At 38.9% G+C, this 14173-nt stretch overlaps 1 long non-coding RNA gene across 1 annotated transcript in view; it reads right to left on the reverse strand.

Annotated features, from left to right (window-relative positions):
- Window positions 1–9057: 9057 nt before the first annotated feature.
- Window positions 9058–14173, reverse strand: part of LOC145723050 (uncharacterized) — a 38270-nt gene continuing 33154 nt past the window's right edge. Inside the window, exon 3 of the long non-coding RNA XR_014147781.1 lies at window positions 9058–9094. This is a non-coding gene — a long non-coding RNA (uncharacterized LOC145723050). The remainder of the gene's footprint in view (window positions 9095–14173) is intronic.

The raw sequence follows: 14173 nt of genomic DNA on the forward strand, positions 1-14173 counted from the left end.
TGTCCAAGAAGAGACTCCTAAAGCAGAAATGCTAGTCAAGGAGCCCCTGGCTCTGCCAAGAGCAGCTCTCCTGATTTCCAATTTAGCAATAGATAAAAAATGAGTTCAGGGATCTAAAACCTTTGTTTCAGTCTCAAAAATTTCTAACTAATCATTAGGATGAACTTGTAAGTAGAAAAACTCCCCAAGTTTCTTTGTTGACAGGCTAAAGGGAAGGTAGATAATGAGAGAGCCCTAATCAGATAGCACAGAAACCACCAAATCATGAAAATCCAAACAAACAAAAAAGCATTATCTTAATAGCCGGGCCAGAAAAGCAGATGGTCAGAGAACAAGCTCTGGGAGCCTGGAGAGTAAGATCTTAGGAAAGAAAAATAAGAAAGAAAAAAAAAGCACCATGACAGCCTTGAACTCTGAGCTAGTAATGGAACAAAATCTAGATTCGCTTAAAAAAAGAACCATCATGGGTCTTGCATTTTCCCAGAGTTCCTATGTTATCCTCAATGGGTTATAAATCTCAAATATAACTCAGAACTATCTTGACACTGAAACTATGTAACTGGGGCATTCGGTTCAGTGTTTGCATTGGCTATCATGCTAAATTGTCAGGCCACCCTTCCTTAGCCTCATTTTGTCTCGAGAAACCAGGGCTTACAGAGGTACCTTGCCCACAGCCCCCCAGGTGGCGCACAGTGACAGAGCTGAGGTGTGACTAAGCTGCCTGCACTCTTAGCCCTCTCCTTCCTGCTCCTAGCACTAGCTGCCTTGTATTCTCTCAAGAGGCACAAAAAGCACTTCTTAAAGCCCTACGTCCTGATTTGTTATTTGGAGATTGTAATCACTAGAGCAAAAGAACTCAGGCAATGCAGCTCAAGGATATAAACGAAATCTTCAAGCTCCTCCTCTTTTCTCTCTTCCTTCTGGTATGAATCACCCCTTCTAGCCTTTCTATGCCCCCATGTCCTACTTGTAAAATAATAATAATGAAGTCTTCATCATAGTATTATGGTAAGAGCTAACACTGGTGATCCATGTAGATCACTTAGCATATCCCTCAATAAAATTTGCCATCATCAGTATAAACGTTCATATTAGTGTTAGTGTCGATTTTGGAATGGGAAAGAATGTTGAATGTGTATGGGCAGGCAATGTTAGTCTCTTTCTTTAGACTAAAAGTATGAAAAAGCAGAGCAGTGTGTATAAAGTGGGTGAGGGAGAATTATGAATTTAGAGCCTACTGCTGATTAAAACCTGTGTTGTGTTATAACTATCAAGAAGCGCACCTAATGGGATTTATTTTCCAATCTGTGTTCTCCTAATTTCCTGAAAATTCTTTCAGAGGCTCCTCATATCCCATATACAGCCAACTTCTTAGTCAAACAGGAAAAAATCTAAGGGAAAAAAACTAAATCTCAATGTACTGGAATCCAAATGTTGCCAGTTTATATCTTCTCTAAAATTTGTTTCTGAAAAATTTCACACCAATACCAGTTACTTGGTTTATTTATTTTGTATTTTACCATTTTACTACATATAAATGGCTTAGGGATTGCATCTTCTTATTTATATATTTTACTTGTTACCTCACATAGAGTAGAAGTTCTCTGTTTTCTTATTCCGAGCACAGGGATACACAACAGAAGATGTATAATAGAGGCTTAATTAATGTATTTATTAGGCTAAATAACACTTCCTAACATTCTCTCAGGGAATTCATTCTCCAGGCCCCACAAATTGGACCTCTGTAACTTTAGAGTTTTGGATCCTAAAGGAGTAACACATCCACCAGGAGACCTAGCAAGAATCCCATTGCGCACTAAGCTACACCTGCTCCCCAACCACCTGGGGCAAGTCAGACCAAACTACTAGCGGGTAAAAAGAGGAACCACCATCTTGGCAAGGGTAATGTATCCTGATCACCAGTCAGGAGGAAGAAGAACTGTTGTCCCCAGAGGGCAGAGAGGAATACATTTGGCGCACAGGTGTTGGACTTGGGTTTCTCTCAGAATTCCCTTGCCCAGTTACGAGACTCATTAACGTTATTTGTCCATGATAAACCCAGCATCCACAGCCTAAGAAAGGGGAGAGAACCCTTCTGGATTTCCTATTGAGTAAGTGCCAGAGACCAGCAGAGAAGCTAGCCAAGGGTGAAGGGAATCTTGAATGGTTAGTGAAGGAAGGAGAGAATGAATAACATTTGTGACCTTAAGACTAACTGCAATAGTGAGGGCAGTAGTTTGTCTCACTAATCATCCTCCTATGAGTTTCCCTCACGGAAAAAAAGGCCCACCAGAATCTTGTAGGAGCTGGCCCCCAAATTCATAGGAAATAAATAGATCCAAGCAGCACAAGGAGAGGGCTCTCATATGAGCAGTGTCACAGTCCTAGCCTCCCTTCAAGACATAGATGTGTCCCCCTGCAAGTGGGAAGGTAGTTGCTAACAGCACTCTTTGGGAATCACCTCAGTGGAAGAAGGCCCCCTGCCCAAAGTGTGCCCTTCGGGCAGACCACATATAATGACTGATCAGTGCAAGTCAGGACAACTCTGAAGTGCTGTCCAGCTTCAGAGTCCCCCCCCACTCCATACACACAGAAGCCTTGTTAGGACCGCACCTCAGCCCAACTTATCCTTCTGCCCAAGTTTTCTTCCTCTTTGGCCCCATCTTAATAAATTTCCTCTACGCTAAGCTCCCTCTCAGAACCTGATTCTTGGAGAAGCCAAGTCAGAGCAGTCACTGATACTTAGATTAATAGTGAACTTTTTATCAGATCATCATGCTGCTTTATCTTCAGGCCCTACTTTATCCGGCGGGTCAGAGGGACATCGAGGAAGATGGCAGGCTTGATCTGCTTCACTAATGATACACATGTGAGGGCTATCCACGGCAAAGGACATAGGAGCAAAGGCTGAGAGGTTTTTCTTCCAGAGGCTAAAATGAGGAAGCAGAGCTGGAGCTTCCCACATTAGGAACTGTGGCAATAGGGGGTCTCACAGGATACCCTCAAACACATCCCTCTTCAGAAGGCCAACATTTTCATGCCCACCACAGAGAAGGCACCACTGACTAGCCAGAATGGACCAAAGGCGATACACATAGATACAGCAGAGGACTGGAGGCGGTGGTGTTCACCACTGACTAGCCAGAACGGACCAAAGGCGATACACATAGATACAGCAGAGGACTGGAGGCAGTTGTGTTCTGGCAAAGGTTACCAACCAGCAACCAACCCAGAAGGGAAAAAAGCACTGACTTACAATGTTTGCTTATCTCCATGGTGCAAAGACTCCCACCATGGTTGATTTTAAGCTACCAATAGGACATCACTGATTGTGAAGTCAGGAAGTAACGTACAGTGGGCGCCTGGGTGGCTCAGTTGGTTAAGCGACTGCCTTCGGCTCAGGTCATGATCCTGGAGTCCCTGGATCGAGTCCCGCATCGGGCTCCCTGCTCGGCAGGGAGCCTGCTTCTGCCTCTGACCCTCCCCCCTCTCATGTGCTCTCTCTCTCTCATTCTCTCTGTCTCAAATAAATAAATAAATAAATAAATCTTAAAAAAAAAAAAAAGGAAGTAACGTACAGTAACATATCATCACAGAGTATTTCCACCATACAGGTCTAATACGTATAAATAACCTTAAGGTTAATATAGCTTAACCTTAATATAGTAAAAATATATAAAACAATTAGGAAGTGACAAGTTTTGAACATTACCTATTTTCAATATAATTCATTTAATTGTAACTTTATATAATTCAGTTTATAGTAATGGCACATTTAACAGTTGGCCCATACAATTCCTGAAAATTTAACAGTCAGCTCTAACAAGCCGGTACAGACCAATTCCAATACATCATCTGATACAGGAGCAGTTGAGAAAAAGAAAGCCCCCATTCTCACTCCTCTTACCAGTCCCCAACACAAAAAGCTAGAAGCAGAAAGTGAAAGGAGAAGAAAGAAAGAAAAAGGCATGTTCCCCTCTCTCTCTTGGCCAGACAGACATGGGGTAGGAAATGTTCCAGTTTTCTGTTGCTTTAGAATAAACCACCCTAGAATGTAATGGTGCTCTCTCATGGTTCTGAGGGCCAGCTGGGCTCATCTGGGTGTTTCTTCTCCATGAGAAGTTAGCTGGAGCTGCAGTCATCTGGTGCCGTGACTGGGCTCTCCTGCCCGAGACGGCCCATTTACATGTCTGTCCCCTTGGCAGACACAGCTGGGAGGCAGGGCTCAGCTAGGAAGCTAGGACTGTGGCATGACTGGGCCTCCCTCTCTATCCATGCCTTTTCCCGCTCCCTCCCTTTCCTGGACCGTTGGTTCCATAGGAAATGCTATATTTTGTGAGTGCACGCTGGATTGAGGAGCCCTCTCCTGTGTAAGTCCAGGGCCTTTCCTTCTCCATGCGGTATCTCTACATAATATGTTGATATGCCAGATTTCTTACATGATGGCACTGGGCTTCCAAAAGCACAAAATAAGAAGATGCCAAGCCTTCTTATGACTCAGGCTCAAAATGGGCACAGCATCCTTTCCACGGGTTCATATGAGTCATAGGCCTAGCTCAGAATCAATATCAGAGGAAACAACAAAGGGCAAGATTGGCAGAGGACCATCTCCAGAGACCAGCTATCATGGGAAGGTGGGGAGGGGATACCTGAGAGGTAATAAGGAGATGAGGTTTAAATTGGATTTGAAATAAGAGGTTTACATTTGAGATTGGAAAAGCTTGAGGTTTTAAATAACAAAGTGACAGGAAATTACAGATTCTAGGCAAAATGTTACTGAGAAAGGAAAGGGTGAGAAAGGAGTATTTGACATAACAGTTTAGGGGCATTTGAAATAATATAAAATAACTTGGTATATTTACCCCTACTCAGTTTAAAGTGTTCAATAAACCAACTGCACATGACTGTAAAAATATCAGTAATGATTATGAATTATTAAGATTTGTTTTTCAACTTTCATATCAAAATTAAGGTAAATATGTAGAGGTGTTTTCTTCATCTGAGTCAGGGTTCACTCTTGCTTTTAAGAAGGAGCATCTTAATTTCTATCTGAACAGTGCAACCTGACAACTGTTTTATATTTATTTCATTTTTGTCATACATTTTAGTTTGACACTCAGCATGTGACTCCCTCCCATTTTCCAAAATCTTTGCAGTTTTTCCAAATGTGGAAGTTATGGAAAAATAAGTGTTCTCTGGGACACACCCACATCCTGCTCAATTTTGAACCGATTAAGAAACAATTGGTTGGAATTCACAGTATCTTTCACAAAATCCTTTCCTAGACTAAACAGTATATTGGAGGACATTTGTAAATTATCACTGGGAATAATACACTAATAAAACTTATCTGTAGTGGTAACATATTTGCTTCTTTACACTGTAAAAAAACATCTTTGGGTATATTATCCTAGCCTTGAGCCACCTGTAGTGGTAGATATTATTGCCTCTGTATTGCAAAAGAAGAAATTAAGGCCTAGAGAAATTAAGCAGTTTGCTTCAGTTCTGTAACTATGAGTACCTAAACCCAAGTCTTCAGGCTTCAAATTAAGTAGGCCAATTTTCCTAATTTAATGACCTACTAGAATCTTCTTTCCTAAAAGCTAAATCTTCCTTTCTCCAGACAGATCTAGTATAAAAGAAAATTTTTACAGAATATGGGAGGAACACTGGGTCCTAACTCCTAGAGAAGTGTTATCCCAACTTGGGCGGTATTTCTCTTCTAACATTATTGTCAAAGCCTCGGATTTTCTTTTGCTTTTGTGGGACAGTGTTACTTTATTTCCACAGCCAAGTTGGTTAAGACAGAGTGTCCCTTATTGGAAGGCAGGTCATACAAAGCAGGCAAGACTGTCGAAGAGAGTACTTCTAGCAGGATCCAGAAGGTGATTCAAGAAGCCAGGGTGAATAATGGTGTCTAATTCAAGGGTAGCTTCTTGAGTTGAGGCATGGCGGTAGGCATACATATCTGCATGAAACGATCATTCCAGAAAAGTTTGCTGTAAAGCACAGCCTGTTGTAAGAATTGGCTTTTCAGCCAAGTTTTTAATTAGCATCAAAGTTTCTTAATGGAATATTGCATAGTAATTAAAACCATGAGTTTTGAAGTGAGACTTGAGTTAAAACAGATTCTTCTACATATTGTATATGTGGCCATTCAACAGTCACCCAACTCTAAATTTCAATTTCTTCTTCATAAGACAAAATAATAGTGAATCATTGGTAGGATTCAGAAAATTGTGTATGTTAAGAAGGATAATACAATACAGTTTCCAATAAATATAAATGATATACATTACAGAGGGATCACCATGATAAATCTAGCTTACCATCTGTCATCACACAAAGTTGTTACAGATTACTAACTGTGTTTCCTGTGGTATACATTGTATCCTTATATCTTATTTATTTTATAACTAGAAGTTTGGATCTTTTAATCCCCTTCCATTTTACCTATCCCAGCACCCCCTCTGGCAACCATCAGAGTGTTCTCTGTATCCGTGAGTCTATTTCTGTTTTGTTTTGCGTGTTTGATTTTTTTTTCAATTGCACATGTAAGTGAAATCATACAGTATGCGTCTTTTTCCATTTGACTTATTTCACTTAGCATAATACCTTCTAGGTCCATGCATGTTGTTACAAATGGTAGGATTTCATTCTTTTTTATGGCTGAGTAATATTCCATTATATATATTACATTATATATACATAATGGAATATAATATATATATTACATCTTCTTTACTTTTTGTATTAGTGTTTTCATTTTCATTTTCTTCAAAAACCCAAAAACAGAATTGCTGGATCATGTGGTAGTTCTATTTTTAGTTTTTTGAGGAACTTCCTACCATTTTCTATAGTGGCTGCACCGATTTACATTCCTTCCAATAGTGTACGAGCATTCACTTTTCTGCACATCCTTGCCAATACTTGTTATTTCTTGTTTTTTTTGATACTAGTGATTCTGACTGGTGTAAGGTGCTATCTCATTGTGGTTTTGATTTGCATTTCCCTGATGATTAGTGATGTTGAGCATTTTTCCATGCATCTGTTGGCCATCTGTATGTCTTCTTTGGAAAAACGTTTATTCAGGTCCTCTGCTCATTTTTTAATTGGATTTTTTTTTGATATTGAGTTGTGGGAGTTCTTTATATGTTATGGAAAGTAACCCCTATCAGTTATATCATTTGCAAATATCTTCTTCCATTCAGCGGGTTGCCTTTTTATTTGTTGATGGTTTCCTTAGCTGTGCAAAAGCTTTTAAGTTTAATGTAGTCCCATTTTTTTTTTATTTTGCTCTTTATTCCCCTTACCTCAGAAGACAGATGAAAAAAAAAAATTGCCCAGACCTGTGTTTTCTTCTAGGAGTTTTATGGTTTCAGATCTTACATTCAAGTCTTTAATTCATTTTGAGTTTATTTTTGTATATGGTGGAAGAAAGTGGTCTAGTTTCATTCTTCTGCATGTAGCTGTCCAGTTTTCCCAACCCCACTTATTAGAGAGTCTTTTCCCCCATTTTATGTTCCTACCTCCTTTGTTGAAGATTAATTGACCATACAAGTATGGGTTTATTTCTGGGCTCTCTATTCTGTTCCAATGGTATACATGCCTGTTTTTGTGCTGATAACATACTGTTTTGATTACTACAGCTTTGTAGTATAGTTTGAAATCAGGCAGTGTGATACCTCCAGCTGTGTTCTTCTTTCTCAAGATTGCTTTGGCTACTTGAGGTTTTTGGAGTTCCATAAAAATTTCAAATTTCTTTTTCTAGTTCTGTGAAAAATGCCATTGGGATTTTGGTAGGGATTACATTTAAGTAGTATGCACATTTTAACAATATTAATTCTTCTACTCAATGAACTCAGTGTATCTTTTTATTTATTGGTGTTGTCTTCAATTTCCTTTGTGAATGTCTTATAGTTTTCAGAATACAGGTCTTTCACCTCCTTGGTTAAATTTGTTCCTAGGTATTTTATTCTTCTTGATGCAATTGTAATGGGACTTCTTCTTTAACTTCTCTTCCTGTTAGTTCATTATTACTGTATAGAAATGCAACAGATTTCTGTATATTAATTTAGTATCCTGCAACTTTTGAATTCATTTATTCTAATAGTTACTTGGTAGAGTCTTTAGGGTTTTCTATATAAAGTATCATGTTGTCTGCAAATAGTGACAGTTTTACATTAGCAATTTGGATGCCTTCTATTTCTTGTCTTAATGCTGTGGCTGGGAATTCTAGTACTATCTTGAATAAAAGTGGTGAGAGTGAACATTCTAGTCTTGTTCCTGATCCTAGAGGAAAAGCTTTTAGCTTTTCACTGTTGAATGTAATATTAGCTGTGGGTTTGTCATATATGGACTTTTTATGTTGAGGTATGTTCCCTCTAAACCCACTTTGTTGAAAATTTTTATCAGAAATGGATGTTGATTTTTGTCAAATGCTTATTCTGCATCTATTGTGATGATTGTATAATTTTTATCCTTCATTTTGTTAATGTGTGTCTCATGTTGATTTACAAATATTGAACCATCCTTGCATCCCTGGAATAAATCCCACTTGATCGTGGGGAATGATCTTTCTGATGTATTGTTGAATTTGGTTTGCTAATATTTTGTCAAAGATTTTTACATCAGTTATCATTAGGAACAAGATTTAGAATAAAAATATTCCCCCTCCTACCTAGACTCAGAAGGCAAAACAACTGATTAACAGATACAAATTATTAATATAAATAATTATCAGGACAAATTTTGATGAGGTATTGAGGACCAAAGAGAAACACAAGCTCTATAAAACTTGAAATAATGGACTGACTCAATTATATAGGGAGAGAAGAATAACTTTCATTATACTTACTTCCATGTTTTAATGTGAAGTGAATCTATCAAAATTGTTCCAACAAAACCTTAATTTGAGATCCATATACTCTGATGGAAATATGGAGTCACAAATTTCCTTCACTTATTTATTAAGCACTGGGTGCCAGGGATGCTCTTGTAGGAGGGAAAACAGCAGTATGGAAGACTATATATAGCTGCTTACCTCAGAAAATTTTCCTCTGATGGTGAGGATGAATTATTCAACAAATAATTACTATAAGTAGAGAAAAACATTAGAAGAAATGTTATTTTGTGTGCTTTGAGGCATTGCTTACTTTTGACTTATTTTGCCTATTTAAAAAAAATGATTATTTTTGCTATGTACTTACCACATTTTATTAAATTTTTTAAACAGTTTTGTTATTTTAATTAAAATTTATCTGAATTCAAGAGCTAAATTTGCTAATTTTCCCTGAAGGTCTGCTTCATTTCCCCTTTGCTTCCACCAAGGTTTTTACATCATTGCAAGAGGACAAATTTCCTTTACTGAAGAGCCATAAGTATGAATTCCTTCAGATCAGCTCTCTTTGTTATATTCCCATCCATGCAGATGCAATAATTTCTCATGCAAAAACTTATTTAATTGATCAGAAACTACTATAAGAATGCTAGATTTTAAATATGAAAGAATAAATAGAAACAAGCACTATGGTACAAATTTTCTGAATAAAACTGATGTTGACATCAATGTCCCAGTAAGGGGATGCTCTAGACTTTAACAAAGGTAAAAGAGGGGCACCTGGGTGGCTCAGTTGGTTAAGCATCTGCCTTCAGCTCAGGTCATGATCTCAGGGTCCTGGGATCAAGCCCCGCATCAGGCTCCCTGCTCCGTGGGAAGCCTGCTTCTCCCTCTCCCACTCCCCCTGCTTGTGTTCCCTCTCTCACTGTGTCTCTCTCTGTCAAATAAATAAATAAAATCTTTAAAAAAAAAAAGGTAAAAGAATGAAAAAAAACAACAATAATAATACCAATAACAAAAACAACGATAATGATGATAGCACAGATGTAGATGCTTTTGAAGAATGTTTGTGACCAAGATCTCTGATCCACTCATGGATCACTCTCTTCATTTAATGTCAGCTGAGTCACTCATCTTTCTGTGTATCAGATTCATTGTACTGGTTCAATATTTACTGACTGCTTATGGCATACAAAGCACAGTCCCTAAAGGTGAGCTAACACAGCTGCTCCACAGTTTGTTCTCTTTCTACCTTTGCAAACTTACACCACAACCTCCAAGAGGGTAAAAGGTGTTGCCAGTCAGCCCAGTATTCATGTGAGAATAACCTTGATCTTGACCACTCCTTGGATGAGATGAACTCTGAAGTGAGTTATGTGGAAAAGAAAATGTTGACTACAAATAAGAAAGGATCCCTGTCCTCCTGGAAGAGATTTAGGATAGAAGTCAGAAGATTAGTCAAGCAGGTTTAGTGTTAAAGAGGAGAAGGTAGTCAGCTTTAAGAGAGAGCTCAAGACTTTCCCCTTCTTTGCTATTATGTTACATTACCCAGTAGGTTCCAGGGTCAGTCATCAACAGGGCCCCTTGGCAGAGGGTGGAATACTTGATGTGATCAGGGGGCCATATGTGGCCCTACACTGTGCCCTCTGAAGTTCTCTTCTCCTTTTGATGCTTCCACTCTTGAGATTGACAATTTTTTTTTATTCTTTTTCTCTTCAGAGGTCCCTACTCTGAGCAGGCCTGGGGTGAGTAGCTTAGATTCAATTCTAGCTCCCAGAGAGAGAAATGTCCTTCCCTTCTTTTTGCAGGTGCTTTCTTCTTTGGATCCTTCTCTCTGTACTGCCCCATGTCGTGAAACCAGGGACCTACAGAGCAGACATAGAAAAAAGGGGACCAGAAGTATGCTGGGCTTACTCTTAAGGAAAACCATAGACCAGTCTGGAACCTTCAGAAAAGAAGGACTTGTTGCCCTAGTTGCTGAGGATGTTAAGATGATCTTCAATCATCAACCCTCTTTGAAAAGGGATTGCCTTAACTAAGAAACCTGCCTGGCTCAAAGTTATACCTCCTTCCAGGGACAGCTTACATTCACAACCTATCCCTACTTAAGATAACTCTGAAGGGCGCCTGGGTGGCTCAGTTGGTTAAGCGACTGCCTTCGGCTCAGGTCATGATCCTGGAGTCCCTGGATCGAGTCCCGCATCGGGCTCCCTGCTCGGCAGGGAGCCTGCTTCTGCCTCTGACCCTCCCCCCTCTCATGTGCTCTCTCTCTCATTCTCTCTGTCTCAAATAAATAAATAAATAAATCTTTAAAAAAAAAAAAAAAAAGATAACTCTGAAAAGCCATCCCAACTCCAGAGCTACACTTGAGGTCAGTAAAGGCCTTCATGGGGACTGCATTATTGCTCAATTTCTCCCTCTGCCCAATCTTGCTTCCTATTCATCCCTTTGACAGCCCAATAGCAACCTAATCAATGTCCTGCTTATTAAAAAAATAGTAGAAACCATTCATATCTTACAAGCTATACAAAAACAAGTGATATTTGGCCCATAGGCTATAGTTTGCCAATTCTTGCTCTATAACCACTTTCCTAAATTAAGTCAGCTTTGGGAGTCTTAGTATAAGCATATGTCAAATGATGCCCATTACCAAAGTTAAAATGTTTAAGCTAGAAATGCTTACATTTAAGTCATTGGTGGGCAAATCAATAATGCCAACAACTCAGAAATATTAAGCAAAACCATTCACATGAACAAAAACATTCCCACTCTCCATGCTGTATTTTTTCATGAAATAAAAAGACTTTGTTTTTTGGGTTTGAGGGCCAAACATTCTTGAAGTGGAATATGAAAGTCACTTGGAAAAGAAAAACACTATCAACAATTAGATATAAAATTTTGGAGCTGTGATAAAGAGTGGTTTTCTATATTTTCTTACTTTGAATTTCATGGAATCTGGCAGCAGTCTTCAGAAAGGCACAATATCACCCTCACATGTAATTTACATTGAAAAGAAGCTACACAGAAATGACTCACAGAACCTATTCATCAAAAGACCTAGTATCTGCTCAGCAGCTATTGTGACCTCAGGCCAGCTAAGCCACTGCCCTCTTCTTCAGCCACTCTAGCAATGAAAATGCACACGACATCCCTGAAAACCTCAACCTTCCATCTCAGAGTTCTAGAAGAACCAGCAACAGGGATTGTCACCTTAAGGGCTGAGTACTCAAAAATATTCATGTGATAAATTATTGTGAGTAAATAATTAAATGAAGAGCTCAAAAAAATACTCAAGTGGGACTATCCTCACTTTGATTTTGTTGTTCACTTCTGCTCAGCCTTCTTTGCAAACTATGGACGGAAAAAAATTTCAATGGTCTATTTGACGTTAATACCTAGTCAAGGTCAACCTTGTAAGAAAATAGACTCCATTTTCAGTTTTGAAATTCCAATTAACTTCGTATCAGGTAACTGAATTTTTTCATAAAATGCAAGAGTCAGAATATTGCATTCTAGATTAGAATTAAAATTTCCCAGAAGAGAGTGTCTAAAATAGAAATCTGATATGATTCATGCTTCCCTTTTTCCCTCTTCTCTGTTGTAGGTGTAATCTTTTTAGAGGAATTTACGGTTAATCCTATAATGATATCTGAAGGAAAATCAGTGAGGATAGAGTAGGCCTGATTTTTCTAACCATAAACACTATCAATTAGAGCTAGAAATAACTTTGGGAAACCATGGCCACAAAGACTATGGTTAAACTAAAAATAACATGATACAATTTGAAGGGGGTGGATGACGATGGTTCAGACAAGAATCTTGCCTTTATTGCAGGTTTTCAGGCAGAGGTCACTATGAAGTCCACCATTGTGGTTTCCAACATAGATCCTCAGTGTAATTCTCTTCCCTTATTGGACTTCCCATCCCCCTAAAGCTCCCTCAGACTTGCTTTTTTTTTTTTCTGGGAAACGGGATCAGGCACCTTCCTCATTTGACACTGAGAGATAGGACATCAGGGCAGAAAGAGGAACCAGGAAGGAGTAAGAGTTGAGTGTTAGATAGGACTTTTTCTTAATAATGTACCTAAACTTTTTTTTTTTTTTCCCACCATGGCCCATGACCTCCCACATCTACCTAAGAATACCTGTTTCCCAGGAGCCCCCTCTCTGTCCATGTCTTTGTCTTTGCTCTTTGCCTCTGATTCCTCCAGTGAGTCCTGGCACCATGGTATTTAACTATGGCTCAAGTTCCTAAAAATGATTCCCTTCACAATGTTAAATAACAGACTTCTCTCCTGTCTGAACTTCTCATGCCAGAAATGAGTTCACAGGTTTTTTGCCATTGTTCTTTGGAAAACCAAAGGAAGTTCAGGGCAAGCTTTGTAAAGAAGAGGGCACTGGACCAGGGCCAGGCAGGATGTCAGGGATTTCACTGACTGAGGTTACGGAAGGAAAGTCATTTCAAGCAAAATGAGCCCTTTGAGCAAAAGCATGGAGAGGATCAACTTCAGTTTGGCAGGAGCAGAGAGTATGTGAAGGCTATATTTATTTTTTTAAACATTTTTTCTCTTTTTAATAAGGTAACATTTTATTTATTTTGAAAGATTTTTCCTGTCAAGGGGAAAATCTATTTTTAGTATGATATCAAAAGCTCAGTGTCACTCAGAAGCAAAATTAAATACAAAAATAGGCAATATCAGCCACTACTAGTTTTGATGGAATTACATTTCCCTATTTTCTCTCTTTCTTGGTTGCAAAGGAATACCAGTGCACCAAAAAGTCTCCCTGCACTGAGCCGTGATACATATGTGTAGATTTTACTCTATTGGTGCTAAGAATATTTACATACTAAGTTCATGAACAGTCTTGAACATGAGGTGAATACACATTTAACACCTAGTTGTTCTTTTTTATTTTAGCCAGTCATAATAAGTGGACATGGTTAATTTGTTTTATGATTTTATATCAATTGAGCTCTGTACAGCTTATATTTTTACCATTCTATGATTCAACATATCCCAGAAGTAGGTCTTTGATGTGAGATTTTTTTTTAAGATTTTATTTATTTATTTGAGAGAGAGAATGAGAGACAGCACGAGAGGGAAGAGGGTCAGAGGGAGAAGCAGGCTCCCCGCCGAGCAGGGAGCCCGATGCGGGACTCGACCCCAGGACCCTGGGATCACGACCTGAGCCGAAGGCAGACGCTTAACCATCTGAGCCACTCAGGTGCCCTAATATAGCATTTTTGAAAAGACAAAACTGTAGTGATGGAGAATAGATCAGTGATTGTTAGAGGTAAAGATGGGAGGAGGGGGGTGACTATAAGAAGATAGCA

The sequence above is a fragment of the Leptonychotes weddellii genome, chromosome 8 (genome assembly GCF_054177405.1).
Source record: "Leptonychotes weddellii isolate Sample4059 chromosome 8, ASM5417740v2, whole genome shotgun sequence".
NCBI classification, from domain to species: Eukaryota; Metazoa; Chordata; class Mammalia; order Carnivora; family Phocidae; genus Leptonychotes; species Leptonychotes weddellii.